The sequence below is a fragment of the Halyomorpha halys genome, unplaced genomic scaffold (assembly GCF_000696795.3).
Source record: "Halyomorpha halys isolate HHAL.00 unplaced genomic scaffold, Hhal_1.1 Scaffold361.1, whole genome shotgun sequence".
NCBI classification, from domain to species: domain Eukaryota; kingdom Metazoa; phylum Arthropoda; class Insecta; order Hemiptera; family Pentatomidae; genus Halyomorpha; species Halyomorpha halys.
Window position 1 is genome coordinate 423570 of NW_027108072.1, and position 6739 is coordinate 430308.

Genomic DNA, 6739 nt, shown 5'->3' on the forward strand with positions numbered 1-6739 from the left:
TTGGAGACTATAGAACAAAAAGTGGTCTTGAACTATCCCCGTTTCGCTGCGCAGAAAGGTAGTCGTCAAAAGATAACTTTTTTTCGATGGCTGACCTTTTTCTTTTCGTCGTCGGTATCGATTCGTACATCTTTGCATGCAGACCAACAAACTCGGAGAAGGGCACTCCGTTGGCTTCGTCTTACATTTACCCAATAACTTTTTATTATGATTTCTGCTTGCTGGATGGTCTTGCGGGTAATCGAATGTGTCGTGTTCATGTCATTATAAAAGTCCTCTGTCTGTATTAGGTACAGTAAGCTGTCAGTGTCAGCGTACATTAGTTTTAGTTTGTCTGGTCCGTAGTTCTTTAACAGTTAGGTTTGTTTTGTTAGCAGTCGATTCAGTCGTCGTTGACTTTCTACTAACTCATTCTTGGACCGTTTCCGGATATCCTTCACAAACATTCCAAAAATTATGTTGTTCATGGGCTTGAAGAAGTCGTTAGTCGCCTGATGTCTATGTCTGATGTTGAGTTCGATATAATTACGAAGCCAATGAGATTGTCGGAATCTGAGGGCTTGATGTTGAACTAATTTCAACCCCAAGTCCATGGCCTGCTGCAAATTGACGAAATACACAACATATTTTTCCCTGTTTCTAAGAGTTTTGTAAATTGGTAACGGGCAAATCGTGCGACCCTTCCGGATACTCAATGTCGGCTTCAACAATGTATCCGAACAAGTTAAATCAATGTATAGTTTCCGGATTCTGAACCCATTCGAAACCTCCAGACGAAAGCGCTTTCGAAGTAGCACATCCATACATCTACCTTGAGGTAAAACTCGCTGTGCTTGGCCAGGGTTCTGATATTAAACGCTTCTCATACCACTTGAGCATGCTGATAGTTCTCGTCCGAGATAGGAATTTCATTTAATTGGCTATAAAATACCTCCTTCGGGGGCAGATCCTTCTCTCGAAATTTCTCAAACGAGTCCATATAATCATAGGGGTACACTCTTTTTCTGACCACGAGGTACAAAGTTTCGTTGTGGAAGAATTTACCCGTCTCCTTAATATTAGGCTTAAGTAAATTCTTTGCTAACTTGTCGAGACTGGAAGCCATCAAACGGAAGGAGTTCATAAATCTAACGCTTAAGGTGCCCACTGTCATTCTGAAGGAGATGTATTTCTCCTTGGAGTTGGGGATGACATCTATACTATTTTTCCGCGTTTCTTCTTCACTCAAATCAAGGACAGTCAAGTGAGCGTCGTAACCGCTGAGATTGTGAAAAAGGACAGAAAGGAAACGAGGTGTTTGATATGGGATATTCCATTTGGAATGTGCTGGACCTCGGATCGTGAGAGTGGTGACTGATCATGTGAGTGGTTAATGATAGTCGAGCTAAATTGAAATGCAAATTTCTTCCACTATTGGTTGGCTTATGGTCACGGGATCGAGTGGTTAAGATTATGAAAATTTAAATCCCCTGCTCACGTGACTGGCCACATGACCAAATTCAGGCCTCTGACTGGCTACTCACGGAATAGCTTTGTCTCCCCCGTATCTCACCTACTTTTATCTTTTAATCATTTCGACTTAGAGCTTTAATGTGATCTCTGTCGTTTCTTTCAAGTTAGGTTCTTGAAGTTATAATCTATATAATATAAATATAATGTATGTACTTTGAAGGCGTTAAACCTTAAATATAAATACTTAACTTTGAACTACTAGTACATTACATACAAGAATAAGTTATGTGACAGCATTCTTCTCAGCTAATAGAATTGCTAAATGTTAAAAATGTACAAAATTGTTTAATTTTTGTATTTACTTTTTCTTTTATGTGCTTTTTAAATTGCAACCTTCCCTGTGGTTACATAACCTTCATCAATCAAATAAAATACTTACGTTATAGATGCCGAGTGTACCAGCTCCTCATTTTGCTCATATAATCTTTAGACAATGTACTTTAAACTTTAATCTCTAAATGAAATGTAGGCTTTGTCTCCTCTATCTTTAAATTCTTTCGACTTTGAACTGAATATCCTATTTCTTTTAATTGTTTATTGAAGTATAAACAATATATTTTGAAGTTTAATCATTATACATAAAGCATGAAATAGAGTTTTTCTTTTTTAACCTTTTTATGAAATTTATAGGTACATTACGTTTGTTACATTGGTGAATTATAAAAATAAAATATAACTATAGAAAAGAAAACAATTTATTTCTCTGAATGTAAGATACATATAATTTTTTTTAAATAAATGTTAGATCGCCTTTATATTGTATTTTTTTCTTTATAAATTACAGAAATTATTTCTTGAAATAATTCTTTGAAATTATTTGCTGTTGTTGACAGCATCAATGTCTTCTGTTAACATTTTAAAACGTGTTGGAAGGAATATTCTGAAAGAGTTCTGATGATCCTTTAACGTAGCAACCAACGCAATTGCTATCTTTGTTTTTACGTCCTCCAACTCTCCGATGATATAAGGACGTCCAATTTCTATATCACTCAATTTATGCACAAGACACGGGTTTTCGTTTAGTTGTTTAAAGACAGCTTTAAAATCTTTACTAGAACAAAAAAAAAAAAAATAAATAAATACAAATTAAAGAATTTATATAGGTAGAGTTTGCAGTTTTATTTTAAAATAAGATATACTTACGATATCCTGATGATTAAGATGAAGATGTATTCTGGTTGGATACTAGAGCACAAGCGAAACTTAGAGCAGCCATTTGCACCCGACTTTTCTTCTATAATTGTTTTAAACATTTTTAGTGGGAGTTAATATTAAAATAAATATAGGGAAAAGCTTGGTGTTGCAATTTGTATACATACTCCTGGAGATTTTATTATCTCAAAAAGATTCATTTGAGGTGATTTTTCGAGGATATTGGCATTTAATTTAATTGGCTATAAAATGCCTTCTTCGGGGGCAGATCCTTTTTCCAAAGTTTCTCAAATGAATCCATATAATCATAGGAGTACACTCTTTTTCTGACCACGAGGTACAAATTTTCGTCGTGGAAGAATTTATCCGTCTCCTTTAAATTAGGCTTAAGTAAATTCTTTGCCAGCTTGTCGAGACTGGAAGCCATCAAACGGAAGGAGTTCAAAAATCTAACACTTAAGGTGCCCACTGTCATTCTGAAGGAGATGTATTTCTCCTCGGAGTTGGGGATTGAAATTGCTAAATTGAAATGAAAATTTCCTCCACTATTGGCTGGCTTATGGTCATGGGAACATCATCGATATTTGGCATTTGTCATCGTATGGAGAAAGGGATACTTTTTTATTGTGTTTGACAGAAAACAGTTTTTGTTCTTTCGAGATAATTATACCAAATGAAGTCACAAACGTCCTTTCTTTCAGATAGGGCAGTCACATAATCCTAAAAACCAATTTACTTTTCTGCAGCTGTTCTTTTTATCCCTTTCGTTCTCTTTTTCTCTTGCTCCTGTATCCGTAATGCGTACATTTTGGCTCTGAGGCCCACGAATTCAGAGACAGGCTTACCCCTGGCTTCATGCTTGAACTTCCCAATACCTTTTTGTTCCTGTTACTAGGTAAGGATGGGTTCTGGGGTAGTCAGATGTATCTAGTTCGTTGAGAATAGTCTCAGTAAAAGTCGTTGGTCTTTATCTCATTAATTAAACTATCGGTGACAGTGTAAAGTGATTTCAGCTTCCGTATCAGTTTAACATAGTATTGTAATGGAAGTCTTTCGGTATATATCCGTACTTTAGACTGATCCAAGATGGCCATCGTTACATCAATAAGTTTGTTCATCTCTATCTGTTTGAAGTCCAGATTTATGCCATCTAGTGACTCACTATATATTGTCCTTTCCTTAAAAGTTGGCTTGGCAATTAGTTTCAGTAATGTCCGTTCGTCAGTAACAAGTTCTATTTTCATATGTTTTCACACGTCTTTCATGATGTTACCGAAGACAGCATTGTTCATTAATTTGAATAAATCTTTGTCAAAGTTATTAGTAGTTGTCTCATTTGGGTATTGAGTCCGATATAAGAAGTCAACCAGCGGGACTGTCTGAATCGTAGCGTCTGATGTACGCGTACCTATCAGAGACTAAAGATCCATGACTTGTTTTGAGTTGACGAAGTGTACAACGTATTTTAGCCTGTTAGATAATGGAGCTAATAATTCGTTATTAACTCCTCCTGCTTCATGCAACTCATTGGGATACTCTATTTCGGCCTCAACAATGGCTGCATTAGCATATGCCTCCCCTCATCCCGCGTTCGACCATTTGTAAGGGTTATAATCTGTTAATAGGTCGAGGTGTATCCCTCCCTGTTCACTTTCACATGGTATCCCATTCCAGCCCGTTAGCAGTGAAGTACCAGGCAGGTTCCATAGAATTCACTGCTATTTACACATTTATGAAGTTTTCCAAAATGTCTCATAGGGACTTGAGGTTGAGCTCGTTGTACTCGCCTTAGGTTCTAACTTCAAACGCCTCCCATATTGACTGGGTATGCTCATAGTTGCTGCAAGATATATATTTTTCTTCACTGTTAGTTATAACTTATATACGACTATTGTCTTCCCCCAACTGGCGAACTATAAAGTGATCCTTGAAACCATTAAAATTAGCTCCAGTCCAGTAAGACGGGAAGGATTCCTTCTTGGTTTGAATTCAAATGTTGAAAACATGGCTTACAAACGTTTACCTCTCTTTTATGTTTGCTTATTTTAGCAGAGACAAATAATCAGTAAGGTATGTATCCCTGTGATCTTCTTTCTCTTGTTTAACAACTTTTAGAGGGAGCACACCTTTCTACTCAAGAGTAAAAACATTTATACTTATATTGTTGTGCCTTTCAAACTTTTTCACCTCATTGAGAGGAGAGGGAAGGATATTCAGTCGAAATTGTACCTGTATGCAAGATTCGTGTATCTACTTTGGCGTTACCTGTGAATATTCACAAGGCCAGAGAGTATAGAATACTTGAGACACCACTTGTCATTGCTGATTACGTTAATTACCGCGTTTTTATTGGTCATTGGGAGGGAGATAAAGCTCGAGCTCCATTGTGGCTGAAAGCGGTTTTGCACATATCAGAACCTCATCAATGTTCTTAGTAGTTCACCCGCTAGCATTTGGCTATCATTGTGCAGCTACAGTCATTCTTTCGTTTTTGTTTTTTTTGTGTGCTTGGGGTCGTTATTCTGCTGGAACAAATAGTTGTTCTGGATTTCTAACTTTTGCACACTTTTTTTAAATTTCCTCGCAACACATCCACTTACTTTTCATCATTCATAACTCCATTGATTATTGCAAGTTTGCCTACCCCACTGGCGCTCATACAACCCCAAACGATGATGTACCCACACCATGCTTTACTCTAGGTTGTAGGTTTTTGGCTTCGAAACCTTTTTTCCTCAAAACGAATCTTTTTCCAGCCTATCCAAATGTATTGAATTCAGTTTTATCAGAAAATAATACATTTTTCCCACATAAAAGTGGTTTGTTCACATACATCCAAGCGAATTCTAATCTTTTCTTCCGATTCGTTTCATTTATGAGTGGTTTGCCGGCATGAAGCAGGCTTCATGCAGCCGATTTCTCACTGTTTGGGGTGTAACAGTCATTCCATAAGATGATGCAATGTTTGTTATTTATAATCCCTAATCCTTATTTCTTAAGTAAACAAATGTCCTCGTTTAATCCAGTATTGATCGACAATTCCACGAAGATAGGTTGTAAATCGAAAGAATTAAGTAATGATTGCAAAAATGAAATTGTTAAATTATTTCAACAAGTGTTGAGTTACTGATGTATCGGAAAAAAGGTGTTATATTCTCATTCGGCCGTGTATATTATATATTATATTGTAATATTATTATTAAAATACTGTATACTATTAAAAAGTTTAAAGTCTTTTGATAATAAAACACACAGGCAGAAAACAGTTGCTTACTGTGTGTTAATCGTGAAAAAGGCGCAACAATTCCAAAAATAAGTGCTGTTTTTCCTTTTAATTCCTAAAGTATGTAACTTATTATTCATGAATAAATTTGATTTTTGAATTGACATTAAAAACCATTGATATAGCAAAAAAAAAAAATCTTATCATTCCTTTCACATCAATTGTAGCTTGTAATCTTCTTTGCATCCAACAAACAAGAATTTCCGTGACCTCAAGTGCAATTTTTCCCATTCCTCTTGCAACACATCTTTAAGTCTATTGGTTTTGTTTCATAGAGTTTTGCAAATTCATGCCTTTTTCCAGGATTAGCTTCACTAATAAAAGGTTTCTTCCTATGCGCTCGCCGGTAATAATTAAAACCATAAATTGCATTTCTTATCGCCCGTGGACTGCTTTGAGCGCCGGAGATGGCGTCGCTCTCTCGCTATGGTGCATGCCCAAATTGTTAGATTATTTTCAACTAATCTACGAATGTCGTTTTTCTCTTGGAACCACTTTTGTGGCCGGCCTGATCTTGGTTTGTTTTGCACAGAATCAGTTTCCTTAATTTTTTTTTATGACATTCCTTACTGAACTAAAACTCATTTCTAATCATTCACCAATTTGGCGATAACTGAAATTTTCCCAATGAAAATTATAATTACTTAATTAATTAATGCAAATTATAAAATAATAATCATCAATTTACCGTGAATTGAGAAAGAATGTTCAACAATTTTGTCCATTTTAAAAAGAATAAACACAGTAATGACTGAACTCCACTATTAGACTAATCTCATATTGTTTATTAAT

The 6739-nt window shown here is 35.8% G+C and overlaps 1 pseudogene; it reads right to left on the reverse strand.

Moving 5' to 3' along the window:
• LOC136795545 (uncharacterized) overlaps positions 1-3929 on the reverse strand; it is a 5358-nt pseudogene extending 1429 nt beyond the window's left edge.
• Positions 3930-6739: the final 2810 nt, after the last annotated feature.